The sequence below is a fragment of the Elgaria multicarinata genome, chromosome 20 (assembly GCF_023053635.1).
Source record: "Elgaria multicarinata webbii isolate HBS135686 ecotype San Diego chromosome 20, rElgMul1.1.pri, whole genome shotgun sequence".
NCBI classification, from domain to species: domain Eukaryota; kingdom Metazoa; phylum Chordata; class Lepidosauria; order Squamata; family Anguidae; genus Elgaria; species Elgaria multicarinata.
In genome coordinates, this window is record NC_086190.1 from 14,397,702 (window position 1) to 14,408,673 (window position 10,972).

The window sequence follows — 10,972 nt, forward strand, 5'->3', positions numbered from 1 at the left end:
GTCGGGGAGATCGTTCCACAGTCGGGGGGCCACCACTGAAAAGGGTTGCATAGAAAAGGGAATTTCAGCAGGTGTCATTTGTATATATGGAGAACCTGGTGAAATTCCCTCTTCATCACAACAGTTAAAGCTGCAGGAGCTATACTAGAGTGACCAGATTTAAAAGAGGGCAGCTTTAACTGTTGTGATGAAGAGGGAATTTCACCAGGTTCCCCAATGACACCTGCTGAAATTCCCTTTTCAATACTTCTGTTTAAGATACAGGAGCCCTGTCCTCCTTTTCATATGGTCACCCTAGGCAATATTCCTCTTTTAATATGGAAGCAAACCGCACTAAGTAGGGTGACCATATGAAAAGGAGGACAGGGCTTCTGCAGCTTTTAACTGTCATGATGAAGAGGGAATTTCACCAGGTGCTGCACACATACAAATGACACCTGCTGAAATTCCCTTTTCTATGCAATTGTTAAAGATACAGGAGCCCAGTCCTCCTTTTCATATGGTCACCCTAGCAATAAGTGGGGCAGAAATGGAGCCTCACTTCCTCAGATGGCATTATAGAGACTGAAAACCTAGAGCCTACAACGTGGCCATTAATCAGGGCAACACGAGATGAACAATGATTACATTTCGCTTCAGACCAGTTTGCCTCGATAGAACTGGAGTGTGTGTGTAGGGGGGCAGAGATTTGGGGTTTGAGAACACACACACACACAGAGAGAGACACATACACACCTCAAAAAGCAGCAGATTATGTTCAATTAAGAAGCACTAATGGGGGCTGGAACATGGGCGTGAAGGGGGGGAACGAAACCAGGGTCACGCCAGAACAATGTCTTGTTGACATCATTTGAAGGAGCAATTCATGAAGTGGGAAGTGAATGAGGGCTTGCTGAAATACCCCCAGCCCTCTGCCATCAAAGAGGACTCTGAACTCCTCTTCTGTCTCCATCGTCCACATCGCACCCCCTGCCCGCTTTCTTTGTGAGGCGACCTTTTCCACGAGGAACATCATTAAGAGAAGGGTAGTAAGGGAGGGCGGTGGCCATTTTGCCTCTCGCTCTCACCAGGAAAAAAAGCCACATTCTTTTGTGCGTGTGAGGCGGGGAGCGTGAGGCAAATAGGGGTGAGGGGAAGAGAGCGAAGGTTTTGGGGGGAGCAGGATTTGGCTAACCCATCTCATTAGCGGTCACGTGACATCATTATCTCACATTAGTGACACTCTTGCTACAGTAATTGGGAAGTCTCCGGAATGGCCTGGACGACCTTTAATTATCGTGGCGGTCTTTTTCACCCTCTTTAATGTGATTCCTTTTTCTATTTTTTAAAAATCTTTTTTAAAAAAAAGCCAGTTCAGCACCAGGCCTTGTTAAGATGCCAACGTGACCCAGAGCAAACCAAGCTCTAAAGCAAAAGGATAAAAAGGAATCGCCAGCGAGCCCTATCCCCGTGGACTCCACTGTAACCCGTCGCCCGACCTTTCGCCACAAGCAGCCGGCTGAGGAATTACCTCAAGCTGCCCCACTGCTGCGTTGATTAGTAAGGCCATCCGCCAGCTCTGAATGAATCCCCATTGAACTCTATGGGGGGAAGCGAAGCCACCGGCCTGCTCCTTTGGATAAAAGCAGTGAATGGCGGGTGTTGGGATAAGCCAGTGAGGAGAAGACCTTCTCCATTTATTTATCGCAAAAGCTGAAGGAGCAGCGCTCTTTGGGTCTCATTAAAGACGTCGCGTTAGAGAAAGAGGACGCGGGAGGCTGCATTTTGAGAAAACCTCAGGCAACTTTGGACAAGCAACTGCTGATGTAGGTGGGTTGTATATAGAATTAATGGCCTCCTGTCTAACCTCAGTGTCATCTTAACTTTCCCCTAGTCACCACTACTGGGGATATGACCACACTACAAGCACAGAAATGCAGTTTAACTATCAGAGACTGAATCTCTCCCTGCCACGATTGATGGTGGAGGTCTGCAATCTGATATTCTGACATTTTTTCATCATTGTTTTATTTTAAAGATTGGAAGCAGAGGCACTGGGGGAACATGGGAACCCAAGAAAAGCTGTGATGCATCCAGCATGGCCTACCAGATAACCCACAAAACGGAAGGAATGCAATAGCACCCTCCCGCTCATGTTCCCCAGCGTACTGCCTCTGATATGGGAGGCAATATGTAACTATCATGGCCAGTAGCCATTGACAGTTTTATAAGAACATGAGAAGAGCCCTTCTGGATCAGACCAAAGGTCCAGCACTCTGTTCACACAGTGGCCAACCAGAACTCGATCAGGGACCCACAAGCAACAGCACCCTCCCACCCATGTTCCCCAGCAACTGGCGTATATAGGCTTATTGCCTCAGATACTGGAGGTAGCACATGGCCATCAGGACTAGTAGCCGTTGATAGGCTTCTCCTCCAGGAATTTATCCACACACACCCCTTTTTAAAGCCATCCAAATTGGTGGCCATCACCCCCATCTTGTGGTAGTGAGTTCCATAGTTTAAACATGGAATTATCCTCCATGAATTTGTCTAATCCCCTTTTAAAACCATTCAAATTGGCAGCCATCACTACATCTTGTGGTAGTGAGTTCCATAATTTAACTCTGCGCTGTGTGAAGAAGTCCTTCCTTTTATTCATCCTGAATCTCCCACCAATCAGCTTCGTGGGATAATGACCCCCACCGGGTTCTAGTATTTTGAGAGAGGGAGAAAAATGTCTCCCTGTCCACATTCTCCACACCTCTTGATCTTGTAATATGGGAATTGATAACAACAACAGTCCCTACCTTACAAGCTTGTTGTTAAGGGTTAGTAAAAGACAATGTGTGCTTTTTTGAACACTCAGAAGTACCGCACTAAGGTCGCAAGCCTATCAAACTCAGAGGCTTACGAGTTCCTTGTGCCCTGCTGGGCTGAAGGCAGGAGGAGCAACGTAGGTGATCTTCACCTTCCTGTCCTCTGGTCTTTCTTTCTTTTTGGCTAGATGGGCTTTTTCAGCCCATCTAGCAAGGGTGGAAATGGGTTATCTTGAGCCTCTTCCAGCCTCCTTATTATTATTATTATTTATTTATATGTACATTGATGGTGCTATATAAATAAATAATAATAATAATAAGGAGGCTGGAAGAGGCTCAAGATAACCCATTTCCTGGCCTCGCTGCTCTCCCTTCCCCACCTGCCGGAATGCCCCCTTTCATCCTCCATTGAGGTCACTTTTCCAAACTTGGACGGGGTTGATCTCCGATTTCCTCTTCCGAGCTCAGAGTGTTGCCGCCCACCTTGGAGGCATTTTCCAAGCTGTCCTATGGTCCCTGGATGCTTACCCAGGGACTGTAGGATTGCTCTCTAATGTTCTTTGCCATCCCTTCCATTCCCAACATACAGGCCAGTGCCTAGTTAGCCAAAACAGCACCACCCACACGCAAGAGGGAGGTATCAGCAGGTTTGGGGAACCCCAAGGTTTGGAGAAGTATAAAAATTGTTAAGAAAAAAACACACCTAAGGGGTGTAATCCACACACACACACACACATACACACAGAGCTGAATGAGGGCTGAGCACAGAATGCTGTTTGACTATTGGGAGGAAATGGAAACCGGGTGGGAAGGGGGGATGAAATGGAGTACCGTGGAGGAGGGCATGGCTGGCTAACTGGAACCCTGAACAGGAACATTCCACACCGCAACATTTTTGCCGCAGGTCTCACTTGTTAATATTACCTTCTTTGCTCTTTGGAGGTTGGAAGTTCCCTTCGTTGGCATTTCCAGGGTTAAATCTCCCTCCCTCCCTCTCCCTCTCTCTCTCTTCTTTAATTCAAGCCAGATTGAATTTCGGAAGGTAGCAGCTGCTGCCTCCCCAGGAAATCTTCATGTTTGCTCTTGCGGGGGAGTTGGGGCTGAGGTGGTTGGCTAGAGGGCTGCTGGGTGTGTGCCGTAGTGATTGCAACTTGACTCTCTCCACTCCCCCTGGGTTGCACTTTGAAGCCGGTGGGCCCTGGGCAGGGGAGATGCCACGAGCACCAGTTTTCACGTTCTCTCCACCACCACCCAACCCCCCTGTTCCGCTCAGAATGTAGTTCTGCTTGGTAGGCCCTGGCGAAGAGCAGAGAGGCGGGGGGTGGGAAGAGGAGGGAGCATTGTGAGAGGACTAATTGAATCTTGCAGATGTGGAACAGATTCTCACTCAGGTAGGGGGTACAGCCAGGGAGAGGAAGGTTTCTGCCTAGAGAGAAAATAATCAGCTGCACAAGAAATGGAAGATAAGGACTCTGCCTGGTCATCCCTTTGTTTGCTCTAGGATAGTGGTTCCCAAACTTTTTCAGGTCACTGCCCCCTTGGTTCCACAAACTCATGCCCAGTGCCCCCTACCCTACCCTATAAAAACCATTATTCAGAATAGCAGTTTTCAACGACCCACTAAGGAAGATAATAACAATAAAATTCAAAACAGTAACAATTAATTGAATATTTATTCAAAATCCAAAGCACCTGCCACAGACTTGCCGAGGGAGGGAGGGAAAAGAGAGCGAACGCCTCTGTTTTGCAGCCAGCGTGGCAGGGCACACCAAGCAGGGCATGTCTCTTCATTAGCGTTTTGGTGCTTTTGAAACATTTCAATTCACCATTAAAAGGACTCTTTTTAACCGGTATTAATACATGTGTGGATTCTTCCCCTATATGTCTTGGGACCAAGCTACCTTCTCCCATAAAAATGTCCCTGGGCTTTAAGACCTTCTGGAGAGGCGCTTCTGGGAAAAGACCACCTCGAGTGCCCCCCTGCCGCCCCCTTGCCTCTTAATGCCCCCCTATGCAATCCCACCGCCCACAAGGGGGCAGTAACGCCTACTTTGGGAACCACTGCTCTAGGATATAACCCACAGCCAGCATTTCGAGGCAGGGTGGTGTCAAGGGTAGGCGTGGTTGGACCCACGTTGAGGGCCCACCCCCCACCAGGGATCCACTGGCAAGAGCCCTCTGGACTTGCTCCCCCTTTTCATCACCGCAACCTGCTTCTTCACCTGCATCTCACTCATAGCCCAGTCAACAGTGGTGGTGAGAAGAAGCAGGAGACGCCACGGCCTCCTCGCTCCCTGGCTCTCTGCCTGTCCAGCAAGCAAGGGGGAGCCATGATGATGAGGAAGAGGAGGAGGAGGAAGAACAGCTGGTGACAGTGGCAGTGAGAAGGTAGACTCACCGGGAGAAGGGAGGCATTGAGGGTGTCTATCTCAACGGCCCTCAAAAACGTGACGTTGGCACTGTCTGGGACCATGGTAAGCTGCTGGTCATAGTACGCCACAGTGGGCTAGCGAGACTAGTTTAGTGCAAGGCAGCGTTATTTATTTATTTATTTATTTATTGCATTTTTTTTTTAATACCGCCCAATAGCCGAAGCTCTCTGGGCGCTTCACAAGAATTCAAACCATTCAAAGTATAAAACAAACCGTCTAAAAGCAGGGTGTAAAATACAATATAAAAAGCACAACCGGGGTAAAATCAGCCGCAGTGCAGAAATACGCATTCAAGAGACCGATTTAAAACAGCCACGTTGAAACTGAATTTGTAGGCTGTTAAAACGCAGAGAGAATAACAAGGTCTTCACCTGGCGTCTGAAAGAATATAGTGCAGGTGCCAGGCGGACCTCCTTAGGGAGCTCATTCCACAGCCGGGAATTAATTCCACATTATAGAATCATAGAATAGTAGAGTTGGAAGGGTCCTATCAGGCCATCTAGTCCAACCCCCTGCTCAATGCAGGAATCCACCCTAAAGCATATTTGACATTATCCATTCCAGAGCTTATATGGCCCATAACTGCGACAGCTTCCACCACTAGAATCTGGCTATGTGGAAGGGGTCAAGTAGTTCCAACCCCTGGACTGGTGGTTTCTGGAGAATCAAGGTGCTTTATCCTGCAACCTCACCAAAATTGTCTATATATAGGGAGTCATCCATCTCTCTGTCCTTGGGTGACATCTAGTGGCCAAAGTAGCAAGCACAAGGGTTAAAACCACCAAAGCCTAATCTACTCCAAGCAGGATATTGCACTATGAAAGCAGTACGACAGTGGTATATAAAAGGCAGGAGCCACACGACTGCTTTACAGCAGTATTGAAGTGGACTGACAACTGTCGGGGCCCATTGACACACAACATATACTGCTTTCATAGTGCTATATCCTGCTTGGTGTGGCTCCTGCCTTTTATGTACCACTTTCATAGTGGAATATCCTGCTTGGTGTAGATTAGGCCCAAGTGGGTTGGATGCAAGAGCTTCCTTTTGTGAACCGAAGAAGATGGGTCTGCCCAATTTGGAGGGGGGGATTTCTCTCCCATTCCCTACACCATTCAGCAGGGTCCCTGGCAAGGCTTACTTAGGACAGCATAAGAACATAAGTCCAGCACTCTGTTCACACAGTGGCCAAGCAAATTCTTATTATTATTATTATTATTATTATTATTATTATTATTATTTACGATATTTATATACTGCTCCTCATTCAGAATTTTGGAGCGGTCGACAAAATAAAATACAATAAAAACAGAATTAAAAACACATTAAAAGTACATTTTAAAAGAAGGAAGGGAAAGGAAAGGAACCTCTCGTGCAAGCACTGAGTCATTACTGACTCTTGGAGGGACACCAGCTTTCACTGACATTTTCTCGGCAGGCCTTATAACGGGGTGGTTTGCCGTTGCCTTCCCCGGCCATTATTACCTTTCCCCCAGCTAACTGGGCACTCATTTTATCGACCTCGGGAGGATGGAAGGTTGAGTCGACCCGAGCCGGCTGCCTGAGAACCAGCTTCCGCTGGGTTCGAACTCAGGCCGTGGGGAGAGTTTCAGCTGCAGAAACTGCTGCTTTACCACTCTGCACCACAACATTTTCAGGAGGTGCTGGAAGGAATACAAAGTTGGTGCTGGCCTGAGCTCCAGAGGCAGGGAGTTCCATAGGAGGGGGACACCAAATAGCTTGAGCCTATCACTGGGTAGCTCTTTAAATGGGCAACGAGGATGATCAGGGGTCTGGAAACAAAGCCCTATGAAGAGAGACTGAAAGAACTGGGCATGTTTAGCCTGGAGAAGAGAAGATTGAAGGGAGACATGAGAGCACTCTTCAAATACTTAAAAGGTTGTCACACAGAGGAGGGCCAGGATCTCTTCTCGATCCTCCCAGAGTGCAGGACACGGAATAAGGTGCTCAAGTTACAGGAAGCCAGATTCCGGCTGGACATCAGGAAAAACCTCCTGACTGTTAGAGCAGTACGACAATGGAACCAATGACCTAGGGAGGTAGTGGGCTCTCCCACACTGGAGGCCTTCGAGAGGCAGCTGGACAACCGTCTGTCAGGTATGGTTTAGGGTGGATTCCTGCATTGAGCAGGGGGTTGGACTTGATGGCCTTTTAGGACCCTTCCAACTATACTTTTCTATGATTCTATGTTGAACAAAATTGTTTCATACCCCCAAAGTATCAATAGAGATCAATATAGGGTCTCTTTCAAGGAATACTGCTTTTCTGCAGCTTAGCCAACAGATGGCAACCTTCAGCCAAAAGTGTGTCTCCCTTTTTACTTTTCAGTCTGGATGAGCCAGGATCATGATTCTGAGAATATTTTTGAGAGAGAGAGAGAGAGTTTTAATTTTAAAAAAATCACACCTTCTCAACTAAATAGATTGTCTTGAAGAGAAGATTCAGCTTCAAGATGGATCGTGTTCCAACTGAACTCTTGAGATTAGAACATTATAACATCCTGCATCCTGTTGTTAAATCCTATATAATAAAAGTTTGGGTGGAAACCAAAACTTTTTAAAAGCACCCAGATTTTCAGTAGACTGAAAATTGCAGGAAAGCAAATTTCAGCTAAACATAAGGAGAAATTTCCTAATGGTAAGAACTCTTCAAAAGTGGAACAAACTGCCTCAAGAGATGGAATATATTATTTATTTATTTATCTATTACATTTATTTTTACATTTATATCCCACCTTTTCCTCCAAGGAGCCCAAAGTAGACTACGCTGAGAATCAATGGCTGGACGAAATTCACCCAGTGAGCTTCATGGGAGATTAGAACCCATTCAAAGTCCACAGGGCCCCTAGACAGAAATTCTCAATTACATTCTTCATTCCCTTTAACTGACCTCCCCTTGAGCAAGTCTATAGCTTGCTGGCTGGCAATACTGTATTTATTACTGCTCTGGTTGCAAAACTTGCCTTGGCTATAAGTAAGTTAAGAGCTAGGCATCAAAACCATTTAAAAGTATCGTAATGAGCTGAAGATGTGTGTTGGTCTGGTACCCCTTAGGGGAGCTCTTGATTTATGGTAATGTGATTTTGCATCTTTATATTCTCGTAATTTTGATATATATCAAAATTTGATATAATTTTGATATATATATATATTCTATTTTAAACTCACATTGATGGCTGAAAGCGAGGACGAGCTGAGGAGCCTTATGACAAAGGTGAAAGAAGAAAGTGCAAAAGCTGGGTTGCAGTTAAACCTCAAAAAAACCAGGATTATGGCAACCAGCTTGATTGATAACTGGAAAATAGAGAAAGAAAACGTGGAGGCAGTGACAGACTTTGTATTTCTGGGCGCAAAGATTACTGCAGACGCTGACTGCAGCCAGGAAATCAGAAGACGTTTACTTCTTGGGAGGAGAGCAATGACAAATCTTGATAAAATAGTTAAGAGCAGAGACACCACACTGACAACAAAGGTCCGCATAGTTAAAGCCATGGTATTCCCCGTCGTAACCTATGGCTGCGAGAGCTGGACCATAAGGAAGGCTGAGCGAAGGAAGAGAGATGCTTTTGAACTGTGGTGTTGGAGGAAAATTCTGAGAGTGCCTTGGACTGCAAGAAGATCAAACCAGTCCATACTCCAGGAAATAAAGCCAGACTGCTCACTTGAGGGAATGGTATTAAAGGCGAAACTGAAGTACTTTGGCCACATAATGAGAAGACAGGATACCCTGGAGAAGAGGCTGATGCTAGGGAAAGTGGAAGGCAAAAGGAAGAGGGGCCGACCGAGGGCAAGATGGATGGAGGATATTCTGGAGGTGACAGACTTGACCTTGGGGGAGCGAGGGGTGGCAACGGCCGACAGAAAGCTCTGGCGTGGGCTGGTCCATGAAGTTACGAAGAGTCGGAAACAAATAAACAACAAAAACTTGTATTTTATCTTTCTAATTATATCAAATTGTGATGGCTTATCGCTTTTAGCAATAAAGATTTCATTCATTCGTTCAAATGCCCTCATCACCGCCACCCCAGTATCTACTGCCTGAAGCAGCCCTCTCATTTTGCCTAATGGTAGAGCCGTTGCCCTTCCTTCTTTGAAAAAGCAAACCCCTCAGCAAACTAAAGCGCAGGAGGGAAAGGAAGCAGCCATGTCTCTAAATGCCAACGCTTACTGGGTTCAGCCCTGAAACTTTTGTTTGCATTTCAAACTTTGGCTTTTAAGAGGCTTGTGCAGGGGTATTGTGACACATACAGTAGAGTGACCATATGAAAAGGAGGACAGGGCTCCTGTGTCTTTAACAGTTGAATTGAAAGGAGAATTTCCCTCTTCCTCACAACAGTTAAAGCTGCAGAAGCCCTGCCCTCTTTTGTATATGGTCACTCTACTATAGCTCCTGCAGCTTTAACGGTTTTGATGAAGAGGGAATTTCACCAGGTGAATTTCAACACCTGTCGAAATTCCCCTTTCAATGCAACTGTTAAAGATGCAGGAGCCCTGTCCTCCTTTTCATAGGGTCACCACGACATACAGTATACCAGGCTATAACTCCGGAAGCTGAAAGGTGGAAACGAAATACATCTGTCCCCAGACTGTGTTTCTGGAATCTTTATGGACCATGGATGGCATGTGTTGAAATCTTACGTGGCATTGTGGGTTTTACTGTAACGCTATAAATAGCACTTCCCGCTTTTGACTTTTGAATCCGGCTGGCTGCAAGACTTGTGTTTTTAGTGTCTGGTGTGGTGGATGGCAAGTTTCTCTGACTCAGCCCTTTTAGCTAAAAGAACATAAGAAGAGCCCTGATGCTGGATCAGACCATGGGTCCATCTAGTCCAGACCTCTGGACACACAGTGGCCAACCAGCCATCGGCCAGGGATGAACAAGCAGGACATGGTGCAACAGCACCCTCCCACCCATGTTCCCCAGCAACTGGTGCACACAGGCTCACTGCCTCAAATACTGGAGATAGCACACAACCATCAGGGCTAGTAGCCATGGATAGCCTTCTCCTCCAGGAATTTATCCAAACCCCTTTGAAAGCCACCCAAATTGGTGGCCCTCACTACATCCTGTGGTAGTGAGTTCCATAATTTAATTTTACCGAAGTTTACCATAACTTGGGTTGGGGAGAGAGCAAGAACCCAGCCACTAGTTTATATGCCAAAGGCCTGCCTAAAAAAAAGTGTTTGCCTGCCAGCAGGAAGACTTTGGGCTCATCTACACCAAGCAAGATATTCCACTATGAAAGCAGTATGAAAGCGGTATATAAAAGGCAGGAGCTACACTACTGCTTTATAGTGCTACTGAGCTACTCTGATAATTGTTGGGGACCATGACACATCTACACCAAGCAGGATATAACACTATGAAAGTGGTATGAAAGTCAGTGGGCCCCAACAGTTGTCAGAACACTTCAATACCACTCTAAAGCAGTAGTGTGGCTCCTGCGTTTTATATACCGCTTTCATGCCGCTTTCATAGTGGAATATCCTGCTAGGTGTAGATCAGTGGTTCCCAAAGTGGGCCCCCTTGGGGGCGGTGGGATTGCATAGGGAGGCATTAAGAGGCAATGGGGTGGCAGGGGGCGCTAAGAGGCAAAAGGGTGGCAGGGGGGCGCTTGAGGTGGTCTTTTCCGAGAAGCGCCTCTCCAGAAGGTCTTAAAACCCAGGGACATTTTTATGGGAGAAGGTAGTTTGGTCCCAAGCCATGTAGGGGAAGAATCCA